Raw genomic sequence first — 16,177 nt, forward strand, 5'->3', positions numbered from 1 at the left:
CAGCTATTGAAACCTGTTGTTCATCAGAAGTAGGTACTGTCACAGTAGCATTTTCTTTTGATATGGTTGCCATGAATGGAGCAAGGTGATTTGAACACACATTTACTGATTCAACTCTAACACTGTTGCTATTCTCGTCAGGCATACTTGATTCGCCCCAGTCTAGTGAATCCGGTTGTCTGAAGTAAGTATGATCAGAATGGACTTCCAAAGCTTTAGTGTCTACTGATATTTCTTCAACAACTGGAGGAGCGTGCATGGGTTTAGTCTTTAAATCACCAATAGGTTTGAATTCATGGTTAACTGACATATTGGAGGGAGTTGGATGTTGGGGAATATTGAAAGCAAGGCCAGTAGTTTCTCCCTCTGTTCCATTAGCGCTAATGATCACTCCCGTGTTTTCAACAGCAGCATCCAAACCCTCGGTTGAATTTATCCAGTCCAACATACTGGATACGGGATTGGTTTGGGACTCTCGTTGGTAAGTAGGACCACAATTGATTTCAACAGCGTCTTCCCCTGCTAAAATTGCAACTTTGGGAATTTGTGACACATCAGTGGGATTGGTATTATGAAGGATGCATGATAAATGGGGGTTAGCTAAATTCTCTGGTTCTTTGAAAGTTGTACTACTGTGTTTTATTGAGGTTTCATCGTTTTTACCAATAATGTCCGTCCCTTCAACACCAACTGCCAATTCTAAACCACTGGTGGACATGACCCAATCCACCAAACTTGATATAGGACTGATTCTTGATGCTTCATGTTGATGTTGGTTGGTGGAACCATCAATGGGACTTATTTCATCCATTGTAGTTGATACAGCAGATGTTAAATCACTGCGTTCTATGGAAATTGGGCCACTGGGTTCTGCCACTGTGGGATGAGTTCCTTCCACAGCATTCATGTTCGCAAAAGCAGCTGCTGATTCCGAATCACAGGTCCATGTGATCCAATCAAACATACTTAGAATAGGACTGATTGTTGAATTGCGCTGCTCTTGAAAAGCAGGAATACATTCGATTTGCAAATTGTCATTCTCTTTTGTCATTAACTCAACCTCTGGAGTTGGAGTTGTTAATCTGGAAGCACCAACTAAAGGTGGAATTGTAAACGCTATAGCAGAGCTACTTGAATCCTCTGGCACTGTGGAAGAAGGGAGTCTAAATTTGTTCATGGTCTCCTCAACTGCTCCAATAATAGCTTCTGATTCCAAATTACTAGTAGACGGGATCCAATCACACATACTAAATATGGGACTTATTGTTGAATCAAGTTGGTCTTTGAAAGTAAGACTACAATCAGTTTCCAAATTGTAAGCAACTGTCCGTATTATTGCATCATCTGGTGTTGGTAGTACAAGTTCATCTTTTAAACAACAAACAGAATCAGTCAGTGTAGTTGATAAATGGGAAACACTTGGTTCTGCCATGATTTCGGAAGATCTACATATAACTCTGTTTTCAACAGCAACTAACGAATGTATCCCATTGGCGGATGTAATCCTATCCAACGGTATGGGACTGATGGATGAATCGTTGTACTGTAGGCAAGTACAATTAGAATCAGTTTCATCATCCTTTGCAATTGCTACAACCACTGCAGTTGGTACCTCATGGGAACTGTTTAAACTACCAATTAAATTGTTGAATGTCGTTAATGCAGGGAAGGTAGCTGAATCATTTCCCATGTGTCCCGTGATTTCAAAATCACTGGTGGATGTTATCCAATCCAACATGTGACTGGGTTGTAAATCAAGCTCTTGGTATGTTGGTCCAGAATTCATTTCAAAAGTGTCGTCTTTCACAAATAGTGCAATATCTGGAGTTGCTAGCACAGGTTTAGGATTTAAATCATAAAATGGATTGATGTGTGTTGACGATATAAGTGAGGTAGCTTCTTTGTTAGCAGGGCCACTAGGTTCGTCTGTAGTTTCATCATTTAAACTTTCAAAAGCATCAATTGATTTTAATCCAGTGGTCGACTTGATCCAATCCAACTTGCTTGTTAAATCAAACTGGTCTTGGCAAGTAGGGCCATGATCTATTTCCAAAGAGTCACCATCTTTTACTTTTACGTCAACATCTGAATTTGGTAGTATAGGCTTCGGTTTTGAGAGAATGGTTGGTGAATCGTGTTGCTCTTGGCAAGTAGGTCCACAATGAACTCCCAAGGTCTCATCTTCGGCAATTGCGGAATCATCTGAGGCTGTCAGATCATGTGTAGGTTTTAAGCCATCATTGATATTGTTGTGAGTAGTTGATGTAGGAAAGGTCATTGAATCCTTCTGTTCTGAAGAGGACCCACTCGGTTCATCCAAGGTCTCATTCCATCTTTCTATAGCTCCCATGTTGTCAAAAGCCTCATCCGATTCTAAAACACTGGTGGACATGCTCCAATCCAATGTATTGGCAATGGGTATGTTTGAATTAGGCTGATCTTGGCAAGTAGGGCAACAATCAGTTTCAAAAGGTCGATAACTTTTCACTTTTGACTCAACATCTGGAGTTGGTAGCACAGTTTTAGGATTCAAACTGTCAATGAAATTGGTTACTGTGGTTGATATTGGGAAGGCGCTTGAATATTTTTCTTCCTCAGCAACAGGTCCACTTGGTTTTGTCATGGTCTTGTCATCTCTGTTTATGACCTCCATGTTTTCGCCAGCAGTTCTCTTCTCTTGTGCAAGTTTTAAACCTCCATTGTCATTATTGAGTGTTGTTGATGAGGGAGTGGTAGTAGAATCCTCTTGTTCTTTCAAAGTAGGACCACAAGGTTCATCTATGGTTGCAATAGTTTTTTGTGTAACTTCCGTATTTTCAGGCAATTGTAAACTGCTGGTGGGCGTGACCGTATCCAATTTATTTGGAATGAGACTCATCGTCGAATCAGCTTGGTCTTGGTAAGTAAGAGAACAGTTAGTTTCTAATGTATCATCATCTTTTTCTTTCATTCCAATATCTGGAGTTGGAAGCAGAAGTTTTAAACCACCAATGAAATGAGGGCCATCAGATTCTGCTATGGTCTCATCGGCTTTGTCCATAACGCTCATGCTTTCAAAAGCATCATTTGGTTCTTTACCACTGGTGTTCATGATCCAATCTAATTTACTTGATATGGGACTCATCGTCAAAGCGTGTTGGTCTTGGCAAGTTAGACCACAATCAGCTTCCAAAGAATCATCATCGCTCACCGTTATTTCATCATCAGTAGTTAAGTCTTCTTTGGAAGAGGATCCACTAAGTTCCAAAATTGTTTTCTCGGCTGAGCACGTCTCGTCCATGTCCTCACCAGCAGCCGATGAATCTAAACTACTGGTGGATGTGGTCAAATCCAACATATTTGATGTGGGACTGGTTGGTTGATCGTGTTGCTCTTCATAAGGAGAAATAAAATGTACTCCGAATATGTCATCGTTGGCAATCATTGCAGCATCGGACATGGGTTTAATGCCATCAAAGAAATGAAATACTGTAGTTGATAGAGTAGAGGTAGATAAATTCTGTTCTTGTTCTTTTGAAGTGAGTCCACCACAGTCATCCATGTTCCCATCAGCTCTGCCTACAATTTCCATGGTGCCAAACCCATTTTCCAAATCTATGGCGGACGTAATCCATTCCAATTTACTGCATCTTGAATCGAGGTATTCCTGACAAGTGGAACCTAATTTAAGTACAGCCTGAGGACTTGCACTTCCAACAGTAGGATCAACTTCATTAAGCATACTTGGTGTGTTGCAGGTTATTGATTCATGTGTGTGACTACGAATGCTACTTTTTAGAAGTGTTACGGTGTCTGCAATTATATCTGATCCACCTGCAGTTTCTAGACATCTTGTGTTATGAAGCTCATCTGCTTGACTTGCTGTTTTTTTGGTATTAGGATCAATAGGTATGGCCTCATTGTCAATACCTCTGGGTATTGCTGCAATGCATGGAACTGGCGTTGTTGTATCACTTGGAAAATAACAACCAACAGTGGATTCAATGAAGAGACATGACTGCATGCAGTTGATTGTATCTTGTGCATCTTTGGAACTAGGATCGCAGGGCACTGCCACACTTTCACAGTTTGTAGCCTCGAAAAGTGAAAGGTCATTTGCAGAGTCACGTCCACATGTGCAACTGACATCATTTGATAAACTGTGACATATGCAGGTTGCTGAAGCCTGTTCTTCTGAAGGGTTTGTATTTGTGTTGGCTTTTGAACTAATCCCGCAATGTATTCGTGTTAGAATGTTTGGCGTGGCACAAGTTGTTGAATCCTGTTTATCTGTAGGTCCTGACAGTGAGTCCACATTCCCATTTATTACCTCCATGCTTGGAACACCCGGCACTGACTGTACATGTGAGGCTTGTAAATCTCCAAGAAAATCATCAGGCATGCCAGAAATGGTGAAAGTTGCTTTACCTTGTCTGGCAGTTGGATCATTAAGTACATCCACAGGGTCATCATTGATACTCATTGCAGCAGTGCATGGAGGAACTGCATCAAGCAAAACAGGAGTTGGATTTAAAGCATCTCCAGATGAAATCCTTCTTAGGTGCCTCAATCTCGTCGATGTTTCTGAATCCATTTGATCTGCAGAGGTTTGATCCACATGTCCTCCATCTCCACTTGTTGTTTCTGCGTAAGAACTTGAAATTGATAGTCCAGGTGTACCTTCTAAGTCATCGATTTGTTTGTCTCGAGCAGGCTCGCTCCTCTCATTGCAGAGAAACTGCTGAAGAATCTCTGCAGTTTTAGTGACCAAATTACCCAAAACAAAACCCAGCATAAAGATGCCCATCTTGCCTTACCCGGTTTTACAATCACATAAAAATGCGTTACGCTTGCTGTTGCGTAGTAAGTCAAGCCAGGCATTTTTAAAATTCCTTTAGTAAAAACCGCCCTACCGTGTATGCAATGTCATCAAATGATGTTTATCTCTGTGACATCATGACATGATTGATTAATGATCTAATCTGTATGACTTTATTACTAGTCTGTATCCTAAAAAAAAATCATCATGCTTGATTTAATAGTGACAGGGAAGGGCACAATCAATACGAGTAAGTGTAATATGCATCCAACAGCCACACGATTGTAAAATAACATCATCATTAACAAGTTCTGCTCTGAGCTTCGACATTACGCCTTTTGACCCTTAAAGGTCACCATACTGTAGCAACTACAGTCACACAAACTAATGTGGCACAAACTGCCCCGTTTTGTTAGACTCGTTGACTCAAGATTGAAAATATTTATATCCTTGGGGTAAGAATAGTTTTGGGCTTGACTATTGGCCTATCCCTTGTTGCAAATCGACTACCGGTATATAAGTGTATGTGATCTTAGTCTGCCTTTTACATTGTCACCATGGATAGGCTGTAGCTGCCCTCTTAACAGGAAAAGCAATTTATAAAGTGGATGGCTTTCTATTCAAATCTGCATTCTGCACCATGGAATAAGTGATGTAAAATGACAGCATGGACCAGATTCATGTTAATTCAAATTGATTACATTTAGTGTGTCTCTCAGGGTTGAAAGACTATTTAACACCAACAAAATTCTGCCCAAACAAAATTTGGTGGTTCCGGCTGTTGTCAAGAGTGTGTCGCTCACGGGGGAGTAATGCCATATTTGAAATTGTAAAAGTTGAAAAACAAATACGTGCCATTTATGAGAAAGCAAAGTCCAGAAGTCGCCTGGGCGCAATCGGCAGAAAAAGTGCCTGCAGGAGAGGCAGCAGGGAAGAGCGCAAGGCCGGCGATGATGTGTCACAGTTGTTCCATTTACATCATTAAAACCTGGAGCCTAATCCCGTCGCTACTTTAATCTCCTAATTCTGCACCATTTTCTCTCTGATGCACCCTTTCTCCATTCTCTCTCTCGCTCTTGCTGATTTATAATCATCCACATGCTTTAAGAACCTCTCTGATACGTTCTCTGTCTCTCTCTGTCTCTCTGTCTCTCTGTCTCTCTGTCTGTCTCTCTGTCTCTGTCTCTGTCTCTCTCTCTCTCTCTCTCTCTCTCTCTCTCTCTCTCTCTCTCTCTCTCTCTCACACACACACACACACACACACATACACATGCACACACTTGTGTTTTTTCATTAAAGTCACTCTACTTGACTTGAAAAAAAATTTCTCTTCTGCCCCCTTTTAACCTTTGAACATATTGGATATTAAGGGAAATAGAGCACTGTTCTGTACCCTGTTACTTGCCCAGCTTTATCTATCTAACCAAGTTCAGGATAAGAGGTCTGTACATACAATGGAAGGCTAATGTCTGTGTGCTCTGGCATTACAATACCTGACTTGATTAACTAGAGGTTCCAATATCAGTTGACTCTGTATTCATTGCATGAAAATGATCCTGTAATTTAGTGTGCTTGCATGTGGGGAACAGTTTTCTTTAGTTGCTGTTTCGCAGTTGCCCCTGTGTGATTGCATCCATTGGCGTGCATGGGAATTATCGTGCACCAAATATAGAAGCACATTTCAAACAGGCTGAGCCTCCTGCAGGAGAATTATATATTTATAAGAGCTTGTAATAATGGTCCAAACTCACAGGAGCGATGTAATAGCCCTCATAGTAGCTCATTTGACTGTGTTGGTTCCACAGTTGCTCGTTACGGCTTTCCTCGGTGGAAAATTCCCCAAAAATGTTTTCTCCACAGCAATAAATGTCCTGCTGACGTGCTGATATGGCCATCTGCTGTTAACATGCACACGAACGAGTGAGTCAGTCAATGAAGCTTTGCACGGGTTTCTATTTAATCTCTAGCAGTGTTGCCTTATTGGTGACTGCTCCCGTTGCAATGGAAAATTGTTGCACTGAACTCAAATTTGAAATCCTGAAAATCACTATCCTCGTGAAAAAAAAAAAAAAATCTTTCTTCCATGGCCTACGTCACTACCATGAAATATTGGATCTGAAGGTTTTGGCATCGTGCACTGGTTATGCTCCGAGTAAAGAACAGATACAGCATGACCTCATTATCAGTCATTACTGATTTAATCAAACCTTACCAGGAAGTTCCTTGCTAGCTTGTAGACCTCATGCCTCAATGAGCAGGAACAGAACAATGATAATCCTTGACCGCACTTGACTGAGGAATTGAAAATTATTCCAATAGCCACTTGATGATTATTGCTCATTAAAACAACGCCATTCTTGTTGTTTAGAAGGCGACCTTGATTCTCCCCAGAAACAAGGTTCATGCATTTTTTATGTGATCCGGGATAGTATGGGCCAAATTTTTCAGAAACAAAAGTAAGAAATTGAAGGATACTCTAATTTCCTATGGAGAATCGCCATTGATCTCAGTCATAATATTAAAGTAATGTAAATCACTATTCCAGAAACCTTGATGATTTCATCCAATAGCTGCTTTTGCTATGATAATTAATTCAATATCATGTTAGGAGCAAGCTACAAAGCCCCCAGTGTGCTTCCTAACTTATTTAGCACACGGAGACAGAAAAGCCTCATTTGGGAGAAATAAATAAAGAATCAGAATTGCAAATGATCCACATTTAGGGACACAGGCAGCAGACAATAGCTAAATAAACACACATTCAAGAACGGGGACACACTTTGTTTAGATGGGCTCCCCCACAAGCAGAAGGGAGACGATTATAACCCGTGTCAGGTTATTTCTCTGGTCTCCTCTTCTCTTTGAGTGCAGCTGGGAAGGTTCTTGAACACACCTTGACTGAATTAATTCTCCATCACTGTGTGTGTATTGTCGGCTCATCTCCCACAAGATCCAAACACCGCTCCATAAACAGAACTGAAAAAGTCTTTAGGTACTAAACAGAAACTCTCCAGGGTACGCACATTAGAAAACTTCTCATCTTTACTTTTGCGCTTTTGTTGGTAATAAGACAGCAAATCACAACCAGTAGGTAAAGTGAGCGTAATGATAATAGCATTGTAAAAATCCATAAGAGCTAGCAATACTCATTAAACGCTCTGGACAGAAATGTCCATAGCAGTTATGCATGTCCTTGGAACTGTTTATATCACATTTACAGGTTCAAAGTGTACAAATGTAGGACAATTTACCAGTACGTTGCATGGTCTTCTGCTTAGCAAATGTTGTTGTGTTCTAATAAACAAACCCTTCTAGGTCATTCAACTAAAGCAGAGCGATTGCAATCCAAGATAAATGGTTTGATTTTACTCTTTTCTGTTTTATAGCTAGTTTGAATGTACAGTAGAATCCCGGAACCCGACGCTAATTTGGTCCAGAAGGAGCGTCGAGAAGCGAAGCAGTTGAATTCCAAAGAAACAGTACATAAAACTAAAACACAACGAAAATACAATACAGCAAAAGCTTGGAGCCCAGCTTTACGCAGTCCATATGTGATGGAACATCGGACATTCAAAAGACAATGAGCTTGACATAAATGAAACATGACAAAATAATTATTTAATAATAATTATTTAAACCTAAAGCATGATAGAATAGCTGAAGTCCCGGAAATAATGTCAATGTGAATGAAAGGGTGTATTTTGGCTACAAAAGTCACTGAATCAGGTCGGATTTGGAAGCTTTGTCAAGATCTCCCCAAAGATTTCCTGACACTTTGCGCTGAATATGTTGAGTACCGAGGCTGTCGAGTTCCAAGGTTCTACTGTATAAAGAATTAGTCGAAAAGAAGCTACAATATCAGGTATACTGCATAGGAGATATGACATTATGATGACCGTAATATACAGGTACCGAGTGCTTCTTTTTGGTGGCTAATGTTTTTTGATTTACTGCCAAGTTCTTAGTTTGTTTGGTTTTGATTTGGACTTTGGCTTGTTTACCTTGTCCCTTCCTTGTGTGCCTTTTCTTTGTCTTTGTCTGTTGGCACCTGGTCTTGTTTGCCCCGCCCCTTTGTATCTTCCAATCAGCTTCCTCGGCCACTTGCGTCTCGTCCAGGTGCTCCTCATTGTTGCATCAGTTTGTCTGTATTTAGTTCCCTCCTTTCCATTCAGTCTTTGGTAAGTCATTGTCCTATGTACTGTGTGTGTTAAACTGTGTATTGTGCTGACCTTGTTTTATACTCATTAACTCACAGCCAAGTTTGTTTTGTGACTGCTTGCATCTACTGTTTCTTTAGTTTTTCCATGACCTGTTGTGCCTTGTTTGCCTTTTATTTCATTTAGTAAATCAAATCTTTTGTAATGGACCCCACTTCCTGGCTTCCATGCACTTGGGTCCTCTTCCCCATGAAACCTGACATTTACAACCACAAGGTTATATTACATAGCCTTTTCCCCCATGATCTAAGACAGCAATGAAGTTGATAGTCCAGTCCCCAAACACAACAGCCATCCTAGTCTACTCAACCTTACAGATAGTGTAGCTTTGTTTTAGCATGAGCACCATTTTGCCAGACCACATGCTATTAGCTGTCTCTCAAAATCATCCAACATTATAGAGAAAGGAATAACTGCTTTAAAATTGATTGCGATAGGAACAATGCACTTCAGAGCGTACCACCCTCGTATCATCCATTATGTAGAGGTTCTCACGTGGCTTAGATGCACTTGTGGTCTTGCTGTATTCTTCAAGACCCTTGTGAAGTCTTTATTCTGGCTTGTGGCTGTGTCTCCAACACATCAAGGTGAGTGGAGAGGCGGGGAGGAGGTGCATACACCCCTGCAGCCACAGCTTTTTCAATGAGCAGACAGAATTTAATTAAAAACACCACTAACAGAACATGCTGGAGTTATTCAGATTTAATCAGACTGTCGCACTGGAACTCTCACTGGATGAATGCAAGCAATTAATGTGGCGCTGAAAGAGACGGTGGGGGAAAAAAAACGAGTTCCTCGCTTCTGCCCCCTATGTTTTTTTTCAGCATGAGAGTTTTTGTATTGTTGCTAACGGAATGAAAAATGTCTTCGTAATAAAAGAACATTTAATGATACAAATTGTACAATTCATTTGTTGATTTTTGTAGTTTGATTGCTCAAGTTTTGATTGCAAAATAAAATATTGTGAGGGCATTTATTAACTCGACTGCAAAGAGGACCAAGCAGCAATCAGGGGGAAGATAAGATTATCTTTCAGCGCTTGTTTCCAACATGTGTATGGCAGCCAGAAAGATTTCACGCACTTTTTATTCGGTGCTGCTGTTTTTGCTTCAGTATTTTTCTACATCTGAAAAAAAAAAAAAGTGCTGACGTAATTGCATTTACAACCTATAGTTTGTTTTCCTGAATGGAGAAAAGCAGGTATTGATTTTGAGAGCCCCTCGTTTGTTTCAAGTACATGACCCACTTAGCGATTAATAGCGACACTAGGAGAGTGTAGGCCGCTACTCGAAGAAATGAAACGTATCGGGGCATGCCTGTAAGTGTTTGTTTACAAAGTTATCTTATTACCCTTCATCTCATAAGTCAATCTATATTTCAAAATGCTTGTTGTATAATGTCACTGCTTTTAGTATCACATTTATCCTTTGGGTTTTACTTGGTTTTGAGGATGACCTCCAAGTAATTACGTTTCCTAACCTCAGACTGTCAACACCCCCTCGGACGTACAGGGAAATGAAAATTTGACTTGATTAGTAAATCAATACAAACCACCCCCTGATGTGCAGAGAGAAGGAGGTGCAGTCAAACAATTAACCTAGTGCAAGAATTGATTCAACTCAACTTCTTTCTTTTGGCAATGTCAGGCTTTTGCAGAGAGACTGGGAGGATGCAACATTCATCTTTGCTTGGAAAGATGACAACATGCCCTGATCAGCACAGATTTTCATCTTCGCCCAGGCAATTATCTGCTTTGGTAATCAATGCACAACTGCTGTTTAATAGTCAACGGAATCGTCCCCTCGGCAGGCCGTCCAAATTACAGTGATTCATCAAGGCAGCGTGGTGCTCTCACTGCCATTGATGCTGAATCAATTCACAGATGCACGGACGGACACACACATTAAGGTTTTCATTAAGCTATTTGCGAACCAACTGTTTACCTGCTTAGTCAAGGGGAATGGTTGGGCAGTTCAGTCAACAAGCAGACACCTAAAAGGCGGCCATTCGTTCTCATTATGGGGGAGAGGGTGATTCATATTTCAAATTAGGGTTTTAAATCAGGTTTCAAATTGGGATTTTAAATTAAGGTTAGTGGTTCAAAATTGTGTTTGGAACTAGGGTTAAGGTTTCAAATCGGGGTTTAAAACTGGGGTAAGGTTTTCAAATGAGGGTTTTAAATCAAGGTTATGGTTTCAAATTGGGATTTTAAACTAATTTTAGGGTTTCATTTAAAACTTTCATATTAGGGTTTTAAACTGGAGTAAGTTTATTTTCTTTATTTTTGATGTCTTATTCAGGCCAGTGACTGGGGCACAGCCAATGACTTAAATCATGCAGCAGAATCTTGAAACCTTACAAAGCCACAAGGGTGGACCTCAGAGTCGAATAAAAGTACCAATTTCTACCATATTTATGGTTGGCTTTTTTTTTTCAGGTCAATGGCTTCCTTGAAGCATTGAAAACCTACAGCCCAAATCCCACATTCATTTTGGGCCATTTTTTATCTTTCGAAAATACCGTTTACTGCCAGCACTGCAAGAGCTACAAATCATTCATACTGGCCCTAAAAACTTTCAAAGGTGTTGTCGAGGACCTCTGAGCATGCAGAGATAGCATTAAATCCAAGATACACAACATGTGTCAAAATTGTTATTTAGCAAAACATGCTAAACCATCAACAGCAACCATCATTTGAAATCCAATAGTAGGACTCCATAATAAAATCATGAATAGAAATTATATTGCTCCGTTTTGTTACACGCTAGATATTACTTTAGCTATATGTACATTAATGTACTCTTGTAGTTATATGCTGAGAGCTTTGTTTAATTGAATTGGCCCATTTAGTTACACTGAGAAGGGCCAAAAGTTTGACACAACGTTCAATGCAGTCTAGTATTTGGGATCTTACATTGCAGTGGGAGAGGATAAATCCCTCAGAGTCCATGTTCAACCTTTCTTGAATCCAAATCACAGATTGAGGATTACAGACTCTGTCACTCAGCTCAGGAGTTGCAGTGAATGTTTGTGTCATATTTTGTGTTACAGAATGAAAAGCAGCGCTGACATCTCGCATCAAACAAGAGAAAAGCTGAAGGTCAAAGCAGCTCCCAGCGCTCACTCGAGACTGATGCACTGTTTACATACACTCCGAGGGGCTCCGTCGTTGTTGAAATGCGGATTTCCACTCGGAAGATGTACTCCATTGCACATGCCTGGCCAAACACTCTCTGCTATGATAACATTTACTTTGCCACAGGTGGCGTGTTAGGCAAATGCTGTTTGATGAGCATGCACGGCAACAGTTTTCCAAGCAGATGAACACCTCATGTCCCAGATAAGATGCGAGTTAATGGAACATTTTGTTATCACGTCACGTTCAGGTGGCTCTGAGAGACTTTTCTTTAAAGCCCACTGTAGTCTCATCCTGTAAACACGTGTTTGCAGAGCCCCAGGGGCTGTGCAGGGATGGAGAACATCAACGGTTCGGTCGGAAATCAAAGAAACAATCATTCCTGAGTTCTGTCACATCAGCTCTTCTTATAAACATTTCATTTATCTGCTACCCTCTCGCCTGGCTTGACAGGATGCCTTGAATATAAGATTTCTTAACATTAGTATTGGTAGCAGACAGAAGGTGAGTGAAGGAAATGTTTACAGGTCGCAAGATTAGAATATTTACTGCAAAATAAGGTCAGATGAGGCATAAGCAATGGGCCGAATATTTAAACATGGCTTCAATGAATACATGCAATTTGACTTGTTTCCATGAGGTGAAATCTTTTGCCTTGATGGGACTTTCTACATTTTTTTTGCCCCTTTTCACAAGGTAAAGTCTGTCACACTTAGATGGGTTTGTTATGGAAGTATTTGAGGACACTGATCTCCACATCAGTTTTCCAACACTTTTTTGTTTGTGTTGAGTGTGTGTAGTATAAGTTTAAATTGTATTTGTTCTACTGATTTCTCTTCATCTCACTTTCTGCTATGTCAGCATTTCTGGATGTGCTAGTTATTGTTTGACAAAAGATGCTTTTCTTTTTCTCGCCTGACATCCACCAGAATGCGTACAAAGATGTAGCATTTCAAAAAAGCGAGACACTTTGCTTCTCCATGAAATTTTTACTCAGATTGTGCAGAACAAACGTGAGTCAGCGAGCTTTATCCAGACAAAATACTTGTGGGTAGTATTAAAGCCATATAGGTGACAGAAGCTGCTTCCTGTCTGGATTGGAGAGTATACATTGTGCTGTCGTGATTAAAAATACATTAGCAGGAGCGGCAACTCCTCCGTCTTTTCTTCATACACTCTGTCAGTCCATTTGTTTTTGTCGGATGCAGGTAGGAAGCCGTTCCCGTGAGAGGTCTGCTAACGACCTGGGAGGAAAGTGTGTACGAGCAGCTCGGGGATTAAAGGAGGGAAGGTAATCAAAAGATAATTTGTCTTTCCGATTTATGCAGTGCCTTGTTTATAGTATGGTGGAACTTCATTTGCATGCAACGTGTGTGATCGTGAGTGTTATTACTGACGGAAAGATTGTAAGCTGTTGGAAATGTTGCAAATGTTAAAAACAGAAACGACAATAATTAGTTCTCCGAAAAAGAGACGTGTCTAGGATGAAATGAGTTTTCACATCATTATTCAAGGAAAAGGGCAAAAATAATTGTTTGAGTTTATATACTAAAAGTCAGTGCGCAGCTGCAATGAAGTCAATTTGACACAAGTTTGACATGAAATATGCAAAAAATAAACACTACTCAGATTTCATCAAGTGTAATTTGGCATTTTGTCGCTGAAGATCCATAACAGCATAACAGCTAAATGCTCCTTCACCATGTTTGCTTTGAAACCTTCCATCCATAAAATCCCAGGCACCACTCATTGACACAAGTCTTCAGATTTTAGAGCCCTATTGGTTCTATATTCCACAAGCAGCTGACTGGGAGCCAGTGTAAGGCCTCTTAGTTCCAGATCAGAACTTGAGCTGCAGCATTCTGAATGAGCTGCAGCTGTTTTATGCTCTTTTCGGGGCGATCCAATCAGAAGACCGTTATCTTAATCAAGTCAATCAAGCATGGATAATTACGTCAGTCGATATATTTTATTCACATATGAATTAATCAGTTGTTTTGATTTGTTTTTATGCCTCTTTGTCAAAATATACTTTGACATAAAACAGTCCGTAGTGCATCTAAGGTTGCGGGCCGCTGTACTTTGTACATTTCAATGACGATTAATCAACTAGAACACGACTTTCCTCATATTATGCTCAAGTGGAAAAAAATGTTTTTTATTCACCACATGTTAAATAAGTCACTTTATGGCATTATCTAAATATGTACCAACATAAACATAGACCCACTTGCCGTTCATCCCTACAGATGTATCCAAATAATTCTGGCATATTCTTTTTCTCTCTGTTGGTGTCCGATCATTTTCTCTTCCCTTCAAATTGTTCCATTGATCTCGTCCAATACCTTCATCCTCTGGCAGGTCACCTCTAACATACTCTCCAATAGCAACTTCCAGGGGACCCCGCAGATGCTTACCCCCAGGGTTGGTCTCATCTAACCTTCTCATTATAGATCATCCAGTTTCCTGTGAGCTCATTTGCTCCCCCCCAACCACACAAACACACACAGATGCACATACAATGGCGGAATCCTGATCCCTTGCCATCTTTTTCCTTCTTCTCCTTTCCTCGGTCTCATCAATAATTCAAAGTTTACTGATGGCAGCCCCCAAGCAGGGTGAGGAGCTAGAGGCTTTGAACGGAAGGTCAAACCTCTATGGGGGCTTCTGGGATGACATTAATTAAGACACTTGCAGGTGTCCGGCCCCCCGAAACAAACAAACACATCCTGTCGTTGCGCTCATTAGCCTTCCCTTCGCAGCAGGGCCTGAACATTCATCCACAACTCACTGCATTCATGCCCTTAACTGCTCACCTGAGATGAGATGAGATGAGCACACCTCAGCACCTCCATGTCCTCTTTGGCATCCAACACACACACACATTCGATCTGTTATGAGTGGCCCCCTACCATCCCTGGTGGCTATTTCTATCCATCGCCAATAACACCGTGTTTATGCTACACCATGGTCTCCCCTTAGAGATTTGTCCACCTGACGTGACCTCTGATGGGCTTCTGCCGCCCACTGGCCGACTTTTACGTTTCCACCACCTCATCACAAGAGTGATGGCTCACTCACACTCGCCACCATGTTGTGCCGCCTCCACCATGAGACGAGCCCATCCATCTCTCCGACAAAAGGCAGCGGAAGGAGGAGGACGCTAAATCAGTTATAATGAAGGACAGCATGGGTGTTGGCTACGCATTTGTTTTAGTTCCTTTCTTTCAGCGAATGGCAGAGATGCAGTCATTTTGGACCGGTTAATACATAATTTCTAAATACGTTTGAGATTATGTTCAAACATACTTGTAGGCTAAATGCTAAAAACCCTATTTAATGCCCTGGTGTATTATTTATACCCAAGCAAAAAAAAAAATTGTATTTGTTGATTTGAATTGTTTACTTCGGCAAGTACACATTTGTTCCAGTTCACATTTGTTTATAAATTAAGCTTGTAAACATTGTCGATACCACGTGGTATGCATGCGCAAGTCAATACCCCGTGACATTATTTCTAAATATTTCTTCTTGATCACTTGCTGCAAACAAAACGAGAGTCACAAACAAGTGGACGTGGTTGTAATGAAGGCCTGGTGTGAAATAAATCTCCAGGGAGGAAACTCTGATGTATATGATGTCCAGACTTCATTAACTGCAAAGTCATATATATATTTAGAAACATTTAAATGTAAGATTTTAACAGTTTTTACTTTGCAGCAAAATTCTACAACTCACCTCCCATTTTTGCATTTCTTTTTCTGAAATCCCTCTTATAATTGTTTTCCATAAATAAGGCGGATTTGGGGATCAATAGTAAACTAGCTCCCTAACCTAACCTTTGCGGTATAACTCTAATTTGCTGCTTTAACGAGTTAATTCCCCTTGAGTGCGATCAATAAAGTCTTATATTGTCACATAAATAATCTGCACCAAGACATTTACACTAAACTATTAAATTCCTTGAGACCGCTCTAAACAGTTTTTGCATCGTAATTTCTTCAGTTACAGACCAAAAAATCCCCA

Source organism: Syngnathus scovelli, chromosome 1, assembly GCF_024217435.2.
Source record: "Syngnathus scovelli strain Florida chromosome 1, RoL_Ssco_1.2, whole genome shotgun sequence".
In the NCBI taxonomy this organism is placed as follows: Eukaryota; Metazoa; Chordata; class Actinopteri; order Syngnathiformes; family Syngnathidae; genus Syngnathus; species Syngnathus scovelli.